Source organism: Haliotis rubra, unplaced genomic scaffold, assembly GCF_003918875.1.
Source record: "Haliotis rubra isolate DU_JTF1 unplaced genomic scaffold, ASM391887v1 Scf6, whole genome shotgun sequence".
Classification (NCBI taxonomy): domain Eukaryota; kingdom Metazoa; phylum Mollusca; class Gastropoda; order Lepetellida; family Haliotidae; genus Haliotis; species Haliotis rubra.
In genome coordinates, this window is record NW_025767301.1 from 2926486 (window position 1) to 2935633 (window position 9148).

The 9148-nt window shown below is 39.8% G+C and overlaps 1 long non-coding RNA gene across 1 annotated transcript; it reads left to right on the forward strand.

Moving 5' to 3' along the window:
- LOC124255315 lies at positions 1-2225 on the forward strand. Its single transcript, XR_006892667.1, has 2 exons — positions 1-549; positions 2074-2225. It is a non-coding gene; the product is annotated as an uncharacterized LOC124255315 (long non-coding RNA).
- Positions 2226-9148: the final 6923 nt, after the last annotated feature.

Consider the following 9148-nt stretch of genomic DNA (forward strand, 5'->3'; position numbering starts at 1 on the left):
CAGTGAGTCAGTCCGTTTAAATGAAATATTTGACAGTGGTAATTTCCCTAAAACATGGAGTAAAAGTATAATATGTCCTTTTTGTAAATCTGGCTGTAAAGATGACCCCAATAATTATAGAGGCATGTCCCTCATTGGGTGTCCTCTCACTTAGACAGATTCTGTCAAAACTGGTCTCTCGCATAGCCATAGTGGGATTTGGCTGACTAGGGTTAGTGTTTTGATAACACTTAGTCCAGATGAGCCATAGTTTGTTTCAACAAAATGCTCAATTAGTGAGATTAGTGAAATTTGTATTAAAGGTGAGATACATGTACATTCATATGGTATTATTTGAATTTTTTGGAGAATTTGAGGCTTCAGTGGCTAGTGCTAATTACCTGGCTCGCATCTCTCACCTAGTCATAGTGCAATGTTGTCTTAACAAGACCTGTTTGGTTAGACTCTGACTAAGTGAGAGTGAACCCCTCATTGACTCTATTTGGAAAATATTTGCTTCTATTTTGAACAAACGCCTTCAGAAATGGTGTGATATTTATGAAATTATTAGTGAGTCCCAAGCAGGCTTCAGAGATAATATTCTACGACTGATCATGTATTTTCCCTCCAGGCTTTAATTCAGAAATATTCTTGCAAAAAGAAGGGTAGATTTTATTATCTTTTTATTGATTTATCCAACGCCTTTGACACTATTAACTTTCCTGTTTAAAGTTGGTATGTGTGGTAAATTTGTTCATTTTATAAAAAGAATGTATCAGAATTTATCAGCTTGTGTTCCAAATGTTTGTCTAAATGTTTTCTTGTAATATTGGTACCTGCCAGGGTTGTGTTTTAAGCCCACAATGATCTTCATTAACAGGTTATGTACTTTAATGGAGCATTAGAGTGGTTCAGGTTGAACAGTTCCATCAGATTTTAATAATCTATGTTCACTTATGTTTGCTGATGATGTTTCATCCCTGTCTGATACATGTAACCAATTACAGAAAAAGATTGATGTTCTGGAGAAATTTTGTATATTCGCTGGTATGTCAGTTTCTCTTTAAAATATTCTTGTTTTTAGAAATCTCTAAGAGATTATGAAAAAATGGCATTATAATTGTAAACAAATTGAATCTGTATCTTTTTATAAATATTTATGACTTGTATTTACACCAAAACTTGTATGAAGTAAAGTCCATATGTGTCTTGTTTCTCAGGTCAATAAGGCATTATTTTCTATAAATAATTTGATAAGAAAAATGGGTAGTGTCAATTCTAAAGATTTGTTTAAAATATTTGATTGTATGATCTCACCTATATTATGTTATGGAGCTGAAGTTCGATGCACCAGTTATTGTAAACTTATAGAGAGAGTTTGTACAAATATATTTTGTAAGTAGTTTTTAAAAATTGGTAAATTTACTTGTAATGATATGGTACTTGGAGAATGTGGTAGACTCCCTTTACAAATTGTTTATATGACTAAGGTTATCAAATAATGATGTCATTTATTGTACTTACCTCTAAATAGACTCCCAAAACACTGTTACGAAGTGCTGAAATCATTAGATGATGTTGAATGTGTAACTTGGGCAACTAATGTTAAATATGTTGTATTCACTTATGGTCTAGCTATGTATGGGTAAATGAGGATATTGGATATGTTAAGTATTTTATGTTCCTTTTTAAACAAAGACTAATCGATAATTAAAACCAATCCTGGTATACGTCCAATGTAAATTCACATAAAACTGTTTATATTTGTCAGTTTAAAACACTATTAGATGTAGCAAAATGCTTAAATTATAATATTTGCTTAAATTTGAGATCTGCCCTATCAAAATTCAGATGAGGAAATTTTAATGTAGCAATAGAGACTGTCAAGATATGAAAATATTGCTTCTGATGAAATTTTTTGTTTATTTTGTAAATCAAAAGGTATTAATGTTGCTGAAGATGAATGGCATATTTTGTATATCTGGGTTTTTTATGTTTGTTTTTCTGATATTACATATTGTGAAATATTTTAGTCAGCTCCCATGATAACCAACTTTATAAATATTATGCAATTGATGTAATTATGAATGCTAGTATATATATATATATATATATTATGTACAAATTAGAATTCAAGGGCAGACCATTTTTATAAATTCATGTCTGCCATTCATGTGATGTGTTATCCTGCATGTGACTGTATCATGGGCCAGTGGGCTTTTAATGAATAAAACTGTCTGTCTGTCTGTCTGTCGTAGCTTTACTTACTTCATTTACTCATCGATTGATATCCCGTGTCCATCTTTATAAAGAGAATAAAGATTGATTGATTGACTTAATTCTGTAAGCAATTATCGGATTTCTAAGTGTAGCTTTACTCATTCAAATGGTGACAGTTCGTTTAACGAAAGCTAAAAAATCTTTCCAAAAGTGATTCGCAATGAAGCCCCCATTACACCAACAATTAACTGTCGCTGGCTTGATTATTGCGGTTAAGCTTTCTCTTGTTTCTTAACGGGGCGGCAGTCGGAGTGATTAGATTAAATACCTTAATTGGTTCATCAAGTTTTATAGTTGTGTTTTGAGGTTTCGTTGTGGACACATTTGTTCCGCTTGATTTGGTATCTAATGTGTTGTCTTAATGAAACTGAGTTGACCATATTCCTTTCACCTTCATTTCTAGTTTTTATTCCACTAGAGTCCTGGCATAGGCAGTTGTAACAATGGTAATCCCCATAGGGCATCAGTTTAATGATGGAAATGATGACCAGAGAGTCATGCAGTCAAGGGTACGAATTGCTTGAAGAACCTGTGTTTGATGAACATAAAGAAGTTTCTGGATTTATCTTCTTTTATTCTTTGCTACAACGTTTCGGGGCCTGTTTACCATCAGATATAACTAATGAACAGGAATGGCATCATTTTTTTTTCATGTGTATTAACACGGAAAAACTAGACAAAGTTTTACCAATACCTTATAACGATATGCGTAATTGAAAACTGGAAATATTACAGACTAACCGACTACGTTCCTCAATCTTAAACCTGCCAAGGGTCACATTGTTAACGAGCATCGGACTTAATCAGGGACCAGTATCTCTAAAGCTAACAGAACCAAGGTGCTTTACGTTTATCTGTCTTTACGGCTGTTTGTATTCCACGTTGGTCAAATCATGTGCGTGCCACATATACCTTCGTGGCATACTCGCGACTGGCCATCGATTCTTCGGTCCAACTAAATGACATAATCTGACGTTCACAATAACAAGGTTATCGTAAGTTTTATCTGTAAACGCGATTATTTGCGATAGCTAGAATAGATATATATTACGGATGACAGTCACAAATCAGGGGGTGGCTGTCTAGTAAATTCACTCAGGTAAGACACTTTACTTCCTTCTACTTTGACATACTATTGTTATTCTATGTTAACTTTAACCTATTGTAAATACATTAACTATATGTTACCACCCTTGGCAGTACCTTCAGGTTTATGTGGAACGAGGCATCCCTTAGTATGTGTCTCATATCTTCGGTATTACAGTTTAGGATTGTTTATTTGATACTGATTTACACTACACTGTTTTGTGACTATTATAGAATGTATAGAGTGTATCGGATATTTTAACTATTGTATTACGTTGTGAACACTATGCTGTTTGGGATCGTTGCAGAATGTAGATTGTATGAACCCCCACTGGGGTGATGTGTAGTGTACTGAACTATTGTTGTGTACATTGGAATATGTGTCGCGATTAATGTAGTATGTGTCGTGTGTAACGAATCTACATGTAATTTACTTTGATAGCTGATTGCATTGTTAACATGTTCTAATAATTAATCATAAACCATACTATTATTGATTGATTATGTAAAATCATCCTGTGACTGCTGTGTAATAAACTCCTTGTTTATTTTACTCAGGTGTTGTGTGTGGGTAGGTATAGTCGTACTCTTGCCAAGCGAGTTGATTCCCCAACACTCGCGTTTTAACAAGTGGCGGAGAATCAAAAATGGCTATATACCAACCCACAAATGACAACACCAGGAGCCGGACACAGCCAGAGCCACAGCCACAGCCGACCTCCGTCCTTGTCACAGAATCCAGCGGCCTTGACGAACTACTGGAGGACCTTACAACAATAGCTTCGGGCCCAAACACTGACAGCGTTAATCCTCCCGTAACTATCAACGGAGACGAGATTGCGTCGGCCCCAAACACTGACGGTGGTCATCCTCCAGTCACTATCAACGAAGACGGCATTGCGTCGGCCCCAAACACTGACGGTGGTCATCCTCAAGCCGTGCCACATCACACACAGTCCCCCAATATGGAATACGTGAGTAATCTGGTGCCAAAATTCAACGGTACAGGCAACGCCCGACAATGGCTGAAGAAGATGGATTGTCTTAGACAGCACCAATCACTGAGTGATTCAGTCTACTTGAATCTCCTGCCATTGTATTTAGATGGACCCGCTGCTACTTGGCTGGACACGCTTCATCCAGCCCCAACAACCGCAGCCCAATTCTAAGCCGTCTTTACTCGTAGGTTCACCGATGTCACCTCACAGACGGCTTTCCTGTCCGCCCGCCAAAATAACACCGAGTCCGGGCCCGCCTTCATTGAACGCGTCCAGGAGAAGACAGTCGGCCTCCAGATCCCCGAGACCGTCCTTGTTCAGGTCATCATCAATGGTCTGCAGCCTCCTTTAAAGGGATTAGTTATTCCCCATGGTCCACAGTCACTGGAGGCATTGTCACATCAGGTGAGACAAGCCATCTCATCTGTGACGTCACCTGGGGTTGACAACAATCAACTGGCCACCATCGCTGCTCTGTTGACAACACAACAGCGGCAACTTGACAGGTTGACTGCTCAGATGACCCACGTTCCACAGAGGCAGAATGTCAAGAGATATGCCAGCCGGGAGCCGCCTCACCAACCTAGGGTCAACACTCGTCGTTCTGCACAACCTCTGCAGCAACAACAACGGCAACAACAACAGCGGAGCAGCTACAGACAACCTTCAGGTAATTGCCAGGGTTGTGGTAACAATTGTCGGTCTAGATTTTCATGTCCATCCTCAAATCAGCAATGTAGTTATTGTCATGGGTTACATCACTTTGCTAGGGTATGTCGCCTAAGATTGAATCAGCAATAGGGATTCGCGCCTGTTGGTAGGCCCTTGCCTACGAGCAGGCACGCCTTGAGAGCCGCTAGGCGTAAGAATACCTCTAAATCTTCTTTCAGCAGGCATACCAGTACCCCCAAATCCTCTAGTATATCCCATCAGTCACAGATTAAGAATACAGTGTATGTAAAGGTTGGTGATTTTCGCTGTCATGCCTTAGTAGACACAGGTGCCACCTTGTCAGTTCTATCTCTTCCCACTTTAAAAAGGGCAGGTATTCCCCTGTCCCAGATGCAGGACAGTACGCTCTCACATTGTAGCGGTGTTGGGGGAGAGCACATTAAGGTACTTGGGTCAGTTAGGATTTCCCTCTCCATTGGTGGTGTGACAATCGACCACAACTTTTTAGTTCTCAAATCAGTACAACATTCAATCATCCTAGGGCAAGATTTCCTCACTCAAAATGAAGCCATCATAGACTATACAGCTCGCTCGTTATTTGACCAACGTGGAATACAAACAGCCGTAAAGACAGATAAACGTAATGCACCTTGGTTCTGTTAGCTTTAGAGATACTGGTCCCTGATTAAGTCCGATGCTCGTTATCAATGTGACCCTTGGCAGGTTTAAGACTGAGGAACGTAGTCTGTAATATTTTTCAGTTTTCAATATTGGTAAAACTTTGTCTAGTTTTTCCGTGTTAATATGTGTATCACGTAGCCACCAAATTCTGAACATGGGTGGGTCGGTCGTGAAAACGAAACAAAATTGATAAAGACAAAATTATCTGAATAATGTTCTTGATTCTCATTTATTGTAATTCTTATCACAATTTCTCGCGTTCTGTGGACTCATGGCAGCGACTGATTATAAGATAAACTTGTATATGACGACGCGGTACGTTTAAGGTTCGAGTCGGCGGTGTTGAAATGAAATAAAATGTTTGGGGTGGGATGTGGGCGGGGGGTTATGGACCATGCATTCATTAAAACAAAAGGCAATATTGACACACCGAAACGTCGCTCATATTATAGAATTTGTATATCCATAGAACTCTCCTCGTTGTTCATCACACTAATTTCTATATGCCACTCAAACAAGTGCTGCAATGTAGTGAAGGCTGACTGAATATTACTGTGCTGTAGTGCAGCAATTTCTGAGTGAACAGTATTGTACTGTAGTGTAGTGATGTCTGACTGAACAGTGTTGTGCTGTTGTGTAGTGCTGTCTGACTGAACAGTGTTGTGCTGTAGTGTAGTGATGTCTGACTGAACAGTGTTGTCCTGTAGTGTAGTGATGTCTGACTGAACAGTGTTGTGCTGTTGTGTAGTGATGTCTGACTGAACAGTGTTGTGCTGTAGTGTAGTGATGTCTGACTGAACAGTGTTGTGCTGTTGTGTAGCAATCGCTGACTGAACAGTATTGTACTGTATTGTAGTGATGTCTGACTGAACAGTGTTGTGCTGCAGTGTAGTGAAGGCTGATTGAATATTACTGTGCTGTAGTGCAGCAATTGCTGAGTGAACAGTATTGTACTGTAGTGTATTAATGTCTGACTGAACATTGTTGTACTGTTGTGTAGTGATGTCTGACTGAACATTACTGTACTGTAGTGTAGTGATGTCTGACTGAACAGTGTTGTGCTGCAGTGTAGTGATGTCTGACTGATCAGTGTTGTGCTGTAGTGTAGTGATGTCTGACTGAACAGTGTTGTACTGTAGTGTAGTCTGACTGAACAGTGTTGTGCTGTTGTGTAGCAATCGCTGACTGAACAGTATTGTACTGTATTGTAGTGATGTCTGACTGAACAGGGTTGTGCTGTAGTGTAGTGATGTCTGACTGAACAGTGTTGTACTGTAGTGTAGTGATGTCTGACTGAACAGTGTTGTGCTGTTGTGTAGCAATCACTGACTGAACAGTGTTGTACTGTATTGTAGTGATGTTTGACTGAATAGTGTTGTGGTATAGTGAAGTGATGTTTAACTGAACATTACTGTACTGTAGTGCAGTGATGTCTGACTGAACAGTGTTGTGCTGTTGTGTAGTGATGTCTGACTGAACAGTGTTGTGCTGTAGTGCAGTGATTTCTGACTGAACAGTGTTGTGCTGTTGTGTAGTGATGTCTGACTGAGCAGTGTTGTGCTGTAGTGTAGTGATGTCTGACTGAACAGTGTTGTACTTAAGTGTAGTGATGTCTGACTGAACAGGGTTGTACTTAAGTGTAGTGATGTCTGACTGAACAGTGTTGTACTTAAGTGTAGTGATGTCTGACTGAACAGTGTTGTGCTGTAGTGTAGTGATGTCTGACTGAACAGTGTTGTACTTAAGTGTAGTGATGTCTGACTGAACAGTGTTGTGCTGTAGTGTAGTGATGTCTGACTGAACAGGGTTGTACTTAAGTGTAGTGATGTCTGACTGAACAGTGTTGTACTGTAGTGTAGTGATGTCTGACTGAACAGTGTTGTGCTCTAGTGTAGTGATGTCTGACTGAACACTGTTGTGCTTAAGTGGATTGATGTCTGACTGAACAGGGTTGTACTTAAGTGTAGTGATGTCTGACTGAACAGTGTTGTACTTAAGTGTAGTGATGTCTGACTGAACAGTGTTGTGCTCTAGTGTAGTGATGTCTGACTGAACACTGTTGTGCTTAAGTGGATTGATGTCTGACTGAACAGTGTTGTACTTAAGTGTAGTGATGTCTGACTGAACAGTGTTGTACTGTGGTGTAGTGATGTCTGACTGAACAGTGTTGTACTTTAGTGTAGTGATGTCTGACCGAACAGTGTTGTGCTCTAGTGTAGTGATGTCTGACTGAACAGTGTTGTGCTTAAGTGGATTGATGTCTGACTGAACAGTGTTGTGCTGTAGTGTAGTGATGTCTGACTGAACAGGGTTGTACTGTTGTGTAGTGATGTCTGATTGAACATGGTTGTACTTAAGTGTAGTGATGTCTGACTGAACAGTGTTGTGCTGTTGTGTAGTGATTGCTGACTGATAGTATGTCCATCCTCTAACGACAGAAAATCGCCTATTTATAAAGAGAAACATAATTACAAGTTGACATATAAAAGAATATATTAAATGTGGATCCGCTGGATCGCATACAGTTTGTTCTCCTTGTGTATATGTATGTATGGTTTGTCATGAGAATTCACCTATGAGGCCACTGGACAACCGTCGCTCCCAGTAACGAGTTCTAACTTGATTATGCTGATCACAAAATTCATAAATATGCAACATGGAATAAAACATATTAAAAGCAATAACATTTCAGTTCGTCTGTGTTGTAAATCGGGAGATAGTGAACTCGTCTGCTGATCGGATCACGTCACGTGATGAAATTGTGTCAATGATCATTAGAAACCAAGAGACCATCCTCACGTCGTTCACACTCACGCCTTTGATAACAAGATGGAAAAGCCATGCGTGTCAAATTGCTGACGTTAATCTGGTGCATGTGTTGGCCAATCGCCGAGGTACAGAGTTGCCTGCCTTTGGTGTGTCGCTCTCTGGCCGTTGGTTCGAATCTCACATTCGTCCTGATTATGATCACTGGGCAATATCCATGTCCGTGGTTTTACCACAGCGGTAGATATCAAATACAGGCAAAGGTTGCGGGTTTCGCGGGATGTGACAAGTGGCTGGGTGTCTGTTTAGTATTTGATTCAATGTAGTCTCCATTTCCATTTTCTTGTGTAATAATATTGGTGATCCTTTGAAACAAACACCGAACAGTTCATTTCATGTTCAACTAGTAACCACGCTCGGATCTTGTGATCGCGGGGCGGTGGGGTAGCCTAGTGGTTAAAGCGTTCGCTCGTCACGCCGAAAACCCAAGTTCAATTCCCCACATAAGTACATTACGTGAAGCCCATTTCTGGTGCCCCAGCCGTGATATCGCTTGTTTATTGCTAAAAGCGGCGTAACACAATACTCACTCATCAGACAATGCGTGTCTGTGTCTGGATTGTCAATAGGACGCAGAAGAACTATGTGAATGGCGAGTGATCCCAGTGTAACAGGGTATGTTTAAC